This window comes from Hydra vulgaris, chromosome 04 (assembly GCF_038396675.1).
Source record: "Hydra vulgaris chromosome 04, alternate assembly HydraT2T_AEP".
In the NCBI taxonomy this organism is placed as follows: Eukaryota; Metazoa; Cnidaria; class Hydrozoa; order Anthoathecata; family Hydridae; genus Hydra; species Hydra vulgaris.
Genome location: NC_088923.1, coordinates 16,362,629 through 16,375,000, shown reverse-complemented (window position 1 = coordinate 16,375,000; position 12,372 = coordinate 16,362,629). Strand labels below are relative to the sequence as shown.

Here is a 12,372-nt window from a genome sequence, read left to right as displayed (position 1 = left end):
ACAGTGGAAGTATACAACTTGTGTACAACCATACCTTAAGTTCTGTTTTTTCGCAAGGACCCCTTATTATCGCCGTAAGTGTCTGATTATTATGATTGTAATTTAAATAGTGCTAGAAATATTTTTGTTACGCTGACAAATAAGATATCTAAATAATTTTTGATGGTTTTTACTAATGGACAACAACTTTTATTTTTAAAATGCGATTTTAAAAAGCGTTTGTAAATACCGATCACATAAAATAATGAAAGTTAAATATCTCAACTACGTAATAGAAAATTAATTATCGCAACTACGTGGTCACCTTTAAAAAACTGGTTCTTATCACAGCTTTGCTTGTGTGACAGCCCAGCATTTCAATTACAAAAATCAAACTGGTTTTTCCGGAAAAACTGAAAAAAAAAGTTTAGTCTGGGTCTCGATTATAATTGATCGTCATAATGGCGTAAAAAACAAGTCAACAATATGAAAACAAAGTTTTTTGGATTGTTCATAATTTAAGTAACCGATAGCTTTCACAATAAACAAAACAAAAAAGATAAAAAGTTTTTCCTCGCAGTGTCTTAATTTAAATACAAAAAAACATAGCACATTAAGTTTAATGAAAATCGCCGCGTAAAAGAGCTTAATACCTCCTAATTATGTTTTTAAAATCTATTTTGTGTTAATGAATTTGTGGACGATCCCCATGAATATAAAAATAATAAAACAAAATTTAATCGTTTTACTTTGATGTATCCAAGAAATCAATAAATAACGCGTGTATATGTAACTATGAAATAACGACGAAATCTAGATACTGTAACATTTTTCTGAATCAATAAAAAAGTATGAACAAATAATGTTTTTTTTTACTTTAACTTTTTTTTTCTGTCAATTTTGTATAAGATATTAAACTACCATTTTAAACAATTTCTCTAAAAAAAAGCTATATATATGTATATATATATATATATATATATATATATATATATATATATATATATATATATATATATATATATATATATATATATATATATATATATGTATATATATATATATATATATATATATAGATAGATAGATAGATAGATAGATAGATAGATAGATAGATAGATAGATAGATAAATATATATTTAAATAGTGATATAAAAATATCAATTAAGCAAAATAACGCAAAATAAAAAAAATGAAAAAAATTACTTGTTTCTTCTTGGTGGACTCCCCTCTTCAGAAAAAAATCAAATTAAATGCAAATGAAACAGAAGAAATCAGACTTACAACGTCACATTTACCTTCTGCAGACAATTAAAGCAATTATAGCTAGCCAAGTTGCTGGACTTTAGAGCAAAAAACAGAGTTTTGCTCCTAAAACAAGTGGCTTTGTTTTTGACAAAAAAGGCTCGGTTGCACTACCTGCAAAAAATGATGGTAATGAAAATATCTAAAGAATGGTTCAGTTATGAAGTTTCTTATTATAATGAATATAGAAACCAACAGTTAAGTTCGTTACGTAAGAAAATATTTGATCACAAAGAATCTGCTGGACATCAAGCTGAATTAAAGATGGTAGAAGAAGCTAGAAAATAGACTCTGTCAAAAAATATTTTAAAATCTTCAACGCGTGAGAATATTGTAACAACAATCATTTTTTGAACTGCATATAAAGTTGCAAAAGGAAACCAGTCTTTTTATAAATTTGAAATGGAAATTGATTTTCAAGAAAATAATGCAGTTGAAATGGGTCGCATTCTTCATTCTACAAACGCATGCCTTAACATTGTCAATCATATAGGTAACGAAATGAGAAAAAAAATAAATGCAGAAGTCATAAAGTCAAAAAGTAAGATTTCGATAATAATTGAGTCAACCACTATAAGCCAAAAATCGACACTGATAGTGTACGTTCGGTTCTGTGTAAAAGGTAGCGGAATGAATTCACCAATCAATTTATTTTCGGATGTCTTTATTCTTATGGGATGAAAGATCAATATTTCAAAAATTATTTAATTTCTGTAGCATGTGATGGCGCAGCATTGATGTTAGAATGCAAAAGTGGCGTTTTTGAATTAATCACTGAAAATTTTCTTTCTTTTATAGTTTGGCATTGTGTTAATCATAGACTGGAATTATCAGTAGGCGATACCATTTCATTTCTAGATAAGCTTTACGTCGTGTATAATGCTTCACCAAAAAATAGCAGAAAGTTACGTTCATGCGCAGAACTACTTAATGCTTAATGCTGAAAATTGGGAGAATTTTAAATACACGTTGGGTGTCATCTAGTTTCCGTTCAGTTTTTGCAGTACGTAAAAAAGTTATAAATGCTGATGAAACATTTTGAGGAAGCGATGGTTGATCTTACAAAGGAAAAAAATAAAAAATAAACTTATGCAGGTTTAAAAAATAAATTACACCTACAGAGTTTTTAATGGATCTAGGATTTATGTGTAATGCTCTCCAAGTATTATTGGATTGAGTTTACAATCCAATAATTCTTGGATTATAAACCTACAAGAGCGCAATATTGATCTATACAAAGCAAATCAAAAAATTAAAGCTCTTGTTAAAGTACACGAAGAAGGAAGAAATAATGGTTGTCCCTATTACAAATTTGGTATAGTTTCAGCACAGAATCTCCGTTTTCATGGAGTTTCACTTCACAATAAAAATTCCAAAAATGATTCAACTATTGATCCAAACACCTTTTACATGAAACTAAAAGAGTCAATTGAGAAAAAGTTGTTTGCTAACAAAGATGTTGAATTAGATGTTGATTTTGGTCTAATAAGCGAATCATTTTCAATGGGCTTGCATATTAGACCAAAATCATTGGTCTGAAAACGTTAGCATTTAGTTATTCTTTGGAGAATTTGAAATCACATATCTGTCTCTAAGACTACATTAAAATGAAAGAGAAATGATTCGTAATTTACGTGAATACCTGGCAGAAAAAACATATCCTGATAATTTAGTTCATTTGGTACACGCTCAACATACTGTCCCCATTTTCTCAAGTGAATGAGAACGATGGTTTTACACAGATGAATCTGATCATCACACCAACAAGGGCTTCATTAATGGAAAAAATAGTTTCAATGTTGTTGATCATTAAATTAACCACCGCTATCAAGCTTCGATCCATCAAAGTACGTTGATTCGTGATTACTTAGCGGAATGTACTCAGCAGTAGACACTGAGAGCAAGGAAAGGAGACAAGAGGATATGCCCGAAGAAAATTTGAAAAAACTATGGGTTTGTTTTAAAAGTTTATAGTTTTGTAAAGTTTGTATTTTATAAACAGTGACGTGACCCCTCAACCCCTACCAAAAAAAACCATCTGTCATTATTTGAAGAAAAAAAAGCGTTTTTTTTTTGGAAAACGGTTACTTATATTTATTCCCGCCTTTATGGGTATAATGCAGAGAAGCCTTGGAACGGCTATACATATAAAATTTATTTATAAATAAAATTACTAATTTCTACCTCATTTTTGAAATGTAAAGAAAAATACATTTGAGTTCCGGCATGGATATGTATGTATATATATATATATATATATATATATATATATATATATATATATATATATATATATATATATATATATATAAATATATATATATATATATATATATATATATATATATATATATGTATATATATATATATATATATATATATATATATATATATATATATATATATATATATATATATATATATATATATATATATATATATATATGTAAATTATGTTAGTGTATTTTATAAATAGAGTGCTCAATGTTTTTAAAGAACAGAGCAATAATAAATTAGTAAAAATCACTTATCTAACTTCTTTCTTCAACTTGAAGTTTCACCATTGCTGGATCATCAGGAAGAGTTACTAAATCTCAAAAAAAATTCAATTTATTAAAAAATATTCCTGTAAAATATTTTTTTCTATAAATTTAAATTTTTTTGAGATTTAGTAACTCTTCTTGATGATCCAGCAATGGTGAAACTTCAAGTTGAAGAAAGAAGTTAGATGAGTGATTTTTACTAATTTATATATATATATATATATATATATATATATATATATATATATATATATATATATATATATATATATATATATATATATATATATATATGTATAAATATATATACATATATATATATATATATATATATATATATATATATATATATATATACACGCACATACACACACACTGCTTCGATTAAAATGTTTTAAGTCGATCTAAAAGGTAATCAAGATGTTTTAAAAGATAACAATGCTTTGGATGTGCATGAGATGTATTCCATTGAAAAACAAAATAAAAGCATTCCTTTTTGGGATTTATGCGCTTTTTTAAATAATCACTTTGCAGAGGAAATTTTTATTTCAGAGGCAGATCCAGCCTCTTTTAGTGTTTTAGATACTAACTTTCAAACATAGAGTAAACTCGAAACATTTAAATCTTTACACTTGTGTCAATATGAGGAAGTTTTGGAAAAATATCGGAATGATTTGAGCCTGGGAACAAAAAAGTTCTTTAAATTTTTCCTTCTGCTCTTAAGGTGAAAGCAACAAGTTAAAAATAATTTTTTTTTTTATACTAACCTTAACTAAAATCGTATTAATTTAAAAATTTCAAAAGTTTATGAAAAAATCTTTCAGCGTTTAAAAATTATGGCAATAATAAACTTATAACCCCCTCAAATTGAGGGGAGTTAAAACTTAAAATGGTTGTCATTTTTTAACGCTAAGAAATCATTGCACGAAATTTAAAATTTCTTCTTAAAAATGGTTTTAGTTTATAATACTCAAAAAAATAATTTGTTAAGTCGTTTCTCGCACGTTTGGGTCGAAGGAGACACGGGTGTTTTATTGTTCCCAGGCTCCAACCATCCCAATATTTTGTAAAACATATTTATTTGACATAAAACTATAAATGTTTTTAAATTTACCGTTTGCCTGAATATTTGCTTTCTCAAACACCAAAAAATGCAGAATCCGAATCTGTCTCAATTATTTTAATATTTGGAATGTCTCTAGAATGAAAACAATATAGAGACAAATACAAAGTAATAATTTTCGCAAACATTTTTTATTCAAGACTACTTTTTATATTTACAACTGTGTAATATCTTTTACTATATAATAAATTATTCACACCCTCATACTAGAGTATGTTACGACTATTTTACAAAGTTTTTCTTCATGGCAATTGTTCAGCTCAGAAGCTGCGAATCTTTTCATCGTTCTGTTAATATATTTGTGAACAGTTCCACAACTTTGCTCACTAAAAACACCCAAGGGTTTAGTTTTTCAATCTAGAAACATGTTGAGGTGTAACTGTATGATGTAAAATTTCCTTAAAGTCTCAATACGAGGTATCATCAGGAGAGGAGCTATAGTTAGAAGTTCATCCAAGCAAGAAAGTACGTTTTGACAGTTAGGTCGATCTAATCTTCCTCCATTGTAACCTTGCCTTGTTACTGTTTCACTAATTAAGAACGTTTTAGTTGAGTCCTCAGCCATCAGAAAATCTGTTATTTGTGTAACAAAATTTGTTCAAAAAAATGTAATTCAGGAGGCGAAACTATATCAATAACGAAAGTTTATCCAAGCTCCTCAATTAGGCATGGTCGAACAACATTTTTATAGTTTTTCATGCGCTTATAAAATTCACCATCCTCAATAAATTTCTTATGTCAAACTTTAAAAAATCCAAAACTTTTTATTTTAGTCCTCTTTTTCTTCTTCACAATAACAGCAAGCTTACTTTCCCCCGTGTGCTTTTAAGTGTTAGTCTTAAAAAAGACTATATTAAAGTATTAAGTTTAATATTAATGAAATAATAAAAAGCAATCACTTTTTATAAATTATCATGCAATTGCACAAAGCAAAATAATGTTTAACTCACAGAAATGCCCAGTAAACAATTAATAAGCTTCAGGTCAGCTGCTACTGTGTATTAAGCTCATTCAGTTTAGGCAACTTAATAAGCCTCTCCAAATTATAATTACTTATAATTATCTTTATTTATAATTACTTATTATTATAATTATCTTCTACTCCACGTACTAGACCCAAAATAAGAACTGTATTGATCACTTTATTTTTCATGTTTCTTTTCTCTGAATGCAGCTCTTCTGTGTTAAAGATGTTCACTTTTTTGACCCCCATCAATACTACCTCTTATAAAGCAATTGTAGTGTTTAAGTTTTCTGTGCTCACGAACTTCTTTTATCAGTTTCAGTGGTTCAGGAACTAATAAAGGAAGTTTACATCTTTCTGAATTGTATCTAAAACCATGCAGTTTACATTGTTGTGTGTTAGTTGAAAACTGCATGAAACTACTTCATAAAATTGATTTAACTGCAAAGATTTGTCCTTAATACTTTTCGAGGCATTATGTTTGATACCTAGCAAATAATAGAAGAAGAATTTATAAATATGTAAGTAATATTACCTCTTCGACTTAAATCTTTACGAATCTCAGTCATTATACAATCCATTGCTGACACGGGAAGGTCCATTTTCTTTTTTATAGTAAATAATGTAGTTGAAAATATTTCTAAAATAGGTTTATGCACATCTTCAGAGTAGAGAGTAACATCAAGAGCTTTACCACATACAAAAGATATATTTCCTTCGATATATACGTGTCTATATTTATTATTATAAAATTAATAATAAATATAGATAGAAAAATATGAATACACAATAACCAGTTGCTACAGTTAATCCTTTATTGTCAGATGTTTTATGCATATCTTTTAGTACAGAGAAAATAATGTGTTGTGAGGTTTTTGAGTCTTGAGAAAGAATGAGCTCATGTAGCTTTTGCACTATTGTGATTTTGTGCAAAGGTGTCTGATACCTATTCTTTGGCAGCAATCAGTGCAAAAAGATGCTTTATTCACATCCTCAATAAACTTAGAAAGATTTATTTTTTGATGACTCTTTTTCTCTTTTGCAATACAGCAAATGCGACATACGCATAGAACCTTATCCTTTAATCTACATAGTTTCCGTAGTGATCTTCTTCGAATCTTCCACAAGTCTTCAATGTTTTGAGAAATGTTCCCTTCAGTCTAAAACTGTTTAATATAGTATTTTATATACGTTTATTTATGTTTACATTTTCATGTATGATCAATAAATCAGCATTAATAACAAACTTTATCTAAAAAAGGTTAAACAAAATTTGTTTAACCTTTTTAAGATAAAGACATTTTTTACATGTCGAACAAACTCCAGATAGAAGAGAGTTGATTTCCAAACTAAACCCTGGATCCACATATATAATAATGAGTTCTTGTAGAGCTGGGTAATTCTCTAATTTATGCTAATTTATGACATTTTACGTCTTTATTTAGACAGCAAACACAAACTATATTCCTGTTTTCTTTATGATACCTTTGTCTTGTTAAGCTCATTTTGACCCAATACTGGAAGTTATTTGATGAATGTTTAGCCAATTTTTTAAATTTTGTTACCTAAATGTAAAGTGAATTTTCAAACTATCTTTAAGCAGAGACTTTTTCAGGTCGAAAACAAAACTGTAAAAGAACACCAAAGGCATATTTACATACTTAAGACAGATTCGGATTATGCCGTTTTTGGTATTTGAGAAAGAAAACTTCCAGACATAGTGTAAACTCCAAACATTTATATGTTAAGGTCAAATAAAGATGTTTTACAAAATATTGGGATGATTGGAGCCTGGGAACAAAAAACCCTGAGAATTGTCCTCCTCTGCCCCAAAAATGAGAGCAACGGCTTAATAAATTATTTTTTGAAGTATTTATAACTAAAAATACTTACAATGAGAAATTTCAAATTCGTGCAATGATTTCTTAGCGTTAAAAAGTGACAACCATTTTAAGGTTTAACTCCCCTAAATCTAAGGGGGTTATAAATTTAATGTTGCCACAATTCTTAAACGCTGAAAGATTTTTGAAAAATTTGAATAAAAATTTGAGTAAAATTTGAAGTTTTTAAATTAATATGATTTAAGTTTATATTAGTATAAATTAAAACTTATAAACTTGTTGCTTTCACCTTATAAGCAGGAGGAAAAAAGGCTTCTTTGTTCCCAGACTCCAATCATTCCGATATCTTTACAAAACTTCTTCTTTCGACACATGTAAAAAGAATAAAATGTTTGGAATCTACTCTATATTTGAAAGTTAGTATCTAAAACACCAAAAAAGCCTGAATCTGCCACTAAGTAAAAATGAATCTGCAAAGTGATTATTTAAAAAAGCGTATAAATCCCAAAACAGAATGCTTTGAATGTTGTTTTCAATGGAATACATCTTATGTACACTCAAAGTGTTGATATCTTTTGAAACATCTTGATTACATTTTAGGTCAATTTTAGGTGCTAATTGGTAGCAGTGTGTGTGTGTATATATATATATATATATATATATATATATATATATATATATATATATATATATATATATAATATATATATATATATATATATATATATATATATATATATATGTATATATATATATATATATGTATATATATATATATATATATATATATATATATATATATATATATATATATATATATATATATATATATATATATATATATATATATATATATATGTAAATAATGTTAGTGTATTTTACAAATAAAGTGCTCAATGTTCTTGAAGAATAGAGCAATAATAAATTAGTAAAAAACACTAATCTAACTTTTTTCTACAACTTGAAGTTTCACCATTGCTGGATCATCAGAAAGAGTACATATATATATATATATATATATATATATATATATATATATATATATATATATATATATATATATATATATATATATATATATATATATATATATATATAAACAGAGAGAGAGAGAGAGAAAGAGAGAGAGAGAGTGACTCCCCCCACTCTCTCTCTTCTAAGATTGAGTGGGGTGTAAACTTTGCACGGTCATAACTTTTGTAGCTTTCTATATTTTTTTACGAAATTTCAAATCTGTCAATAAATTTAAAGTTAAGATGGTAAAGTTGAAAATTTTACTACATCAGTGCTTTTCGTTAAGGCAGGGAAAGTGGGGACAAATGCTTCAGGCCATTTCTGTTTCCAGGTCTTTGCCATCCCATTTTTTTCCAATATATATATACATGTTTATAATATAATGCTTATATAATAATCTATTACATGCAATGTTTTTTTTAAAAACATATTATATTTATTCAAACATATATACTATTACTAAATTTTTGAAATATAAAGAAATTATAAGTTTTTGAATTAAACATAATATGGAAACGTTGCAAGGATTTTTAAGTGTGCTCAGAATTTTACGCTTTGAGCAAAGTCAAAAGTCAATGTTAGTTTATACTATCGTTTAGCAACAAAAAGTTTATACTATTGTTTAACATACCTAGCGAGTTGGGATACTCTTTTAATTGTACTTCTTGGGCTTTGACAGTCTAAAAATTTTGCTCTTAGTCTTAGGCCCTTTTTCAGACAAAAAAAGTTTAGGAAAAAAGATTTTAATACGATTCATGTCTAAAATCATTTACATTTACAACATGCCATAAAACTTTGTTCAACAATTTTGAGCATGGTTTCATAGCAACTTTTTCAGCAGTCATACATAACCCTGTTCTTATAAATGTAGATTTTATTTTTGTGGATGTACTTATACTTTTTTAACGTTTTGTTTAGGTTTCATCTTTTAACATGAGATACACAACCTTTACTCGTTGTTTTGGCATTGGTTTTTGTTTTTGCCAAACATAGAACTGGACAACCTGTTGCTTATGAACGGGTCAATGGAGCAGCATTGCTAAGACACAGGATTGCCAGAGAAGCAAAACCTGATACATTAGATTGTAATAATTGTACAACCTTTGTATGTGTCCAGACATGTGCTGCCGTCAATAAGCAAAAGGGGAAATAACTTTTTAAAATCTCTTTAATTTAAAAAAGGGAAATTATTTTTTTAAATCTCTTTTATTAAGTGTGAAAATCTTTTTCGGTTTTATTTGTTTTATTTTCAATGGAGGATTTATTGACGTTTATATAAAACAGTTATCCACTATGGAGTAGATTGATAGTAACATGCATGATAATCCAATCCAAAAGGTTTTTACACTTTGTTGTAAGGTTGAAACACTAAAATCATAGTTTTTAAAAACAACTTGTCCTTATAATATATTAAAATTCGTAAATGGGAGCCAGAGACTACCTTTTTATGCTCAAATTTAAGAATTAACCATATTCCTAATATAACGGAGGGGGGAATACATTCATAATGGCATTTATATTTTTCTATAAACAAGAAAATAAATTTCGGAAAGTTTAAAAATGGTTTTCAGAGGTTAATTATTGTTTAAAATCATTTAATTTACAAATAATTTTTACAAAATGAAGTAAGTAAGTAATTTCTAGGTGATATTTAAAACCAAACTTTTACAAACTACAAAAAACTTTGCTTTCACTTTACTTACGCATGCTTTATTTCTATGTAAAATTTGAAAAATAAGTTTTAAACAAAAGAAGTAACTTAGAAGTATAAAAAACATTTATTTTATTGTGAATTTTTTTTTACGAATTTTAGCTTATATAAAGTTCGATTGAAATTTTTCTAAATATGCGTCTCATACAACTCTCTTATGCAAAAGAAATGTTTTCTCTTATGCTCTTCACTTTCTTATGCAAAAGAAATGTTAATTGAATTTATATTCTTACTTGCTATTAAACCACAAAAATAGCTGTATGTTATTTATCAACCTCTTTATACTCAGAAAATATTTTTGCAGTGGATTTGCAGTAGTCTTATATAGGCTCAAAGTAATGATGATGCAAATGATGAGCAAAACTTAAGTGAACAGCTCAAAATGCTTATTTTGATCCACTGAAATTCCTTTATAGAATGCTGCTTTTATAGGTTTTTATTGGATGGGCAAGCACTCACAAACTATAACTTTAAAAATGATAAACTTACAAAGCCATTTAAGGCGATAACTTATTTAAAGAAATTCAATAATAGGTTTAAATAAATATTGGTTCACAGCGTATTCTATTAGGTTGCATCTACAGGCCACCAAATTCCGATGTAGCTTTGAACAAAGTTATCAAAAAGGTAATTCGTCAAGAATCCATTCTAATCGAACAAAAAAAAATTTACAAAACTTCTCATTCTTGGAGACTTCAACTACCCTGAAGTCGTGTGCAACAGTTCAGATGGGTACTATATTGGTACTAATCTACAGGCAAGCGCATTTCCTGAAACTGTTCAAGACTGTTCAAGCCCCTACTTACTCAGTTCGTCTTAGAACCAACTTTTGAAAAAAAAGCAACTAGACCTTGTTTTAGCAAATGATTCAACATACATCTATAATTTAAAAGACGATTCTTTTCTAAGAACCATCAAAAAAAACCTTACGCACGCTATGCTTTACTATATTTAGATATGATTATCACAATTTTTGCATCACAATCTTTTATCCAAAAATCAGAATAAAAGATTAAACTCTTTAAAGGGGGTAACTTTTGAAGGTAAAGTTCATCAATGTATTGGATCCGTGACTGTGAATATCGAGATTTATGATTTTAAACAATTTCTCGGAAAAATAAACTATATATATATATATATATATATATATATATATATATATATATATATATATATATATATATATATATATATATATATATATATATATACACACACATTTATATATATATACACACAGTTATATACATATACACACATTTATATATTTGTATATATATATATATATATATAGAGAGAGAGAGAGAGAGAGAGAGAGAGAGAGCCGGATTTACAGTCTTAGGTACCCTAGGCCATAAAAAAGCCTGCGGCCCCATATTTAGAAGTAACATGTTATTTAAAATAAATATAATCTTAGTTTAACGTAATTAAAAGTTTTATTTCAATTTTTTTAAAATATTGTTTAAAATCTACATAATCTTTTTTCTGTATTTTTCATTAACGTAATCTTTAATCAATGAATCTATGTTAATTGACTTCATTTTGTCTGCGTTTCTTGTTAATAATGAAAAATTGTTTAATGTTTTTTGTGACATAGTTGATCACAAATCATTTTTTGTTAAAATTAATTTTGAAAATGTCTTTTCTCCATAGCAGATATCATGAAACATATAAAACTTTGGAAATGTAGCCTTCATTTGTTTTTCCTTTATAAATTTGTACAAATCCAAATGCGACAATTCAAGAACTTGAGTATTAAAATGTTCTTTTAAATACAGATGTAGATGTTCAATTTCTGCATAAATATCTACCGTGTAGCCTTCTACCAGACGATTAACACATGTCTTCATCTTATCTTTGTTGAATCTCGTGTCCATTAAAAATACAAATTT

General features: G+C 27.3%; 1 long non-coding RNA gene across 1 annotated transcript; it reads left to right on the top strand.

Moving 5' to 3' along the window:
* Nucleotides 1–682: 682 nt before the first annotated feature.
* LOC136079005 (uncharacterized) lies at nt 683–10,022 on the top strand. The gene is made up of 2 exons (XR_010637854.1): nt 683–828; nt 9,688–10,022. It is a non-coding gene; the product is annotated as an uncharacterized LOC136079005 (long non-coding RNA).
* The last annotated feature ends 2,350 nt before the right edge of the window (nt 10,023–12,372 follow it).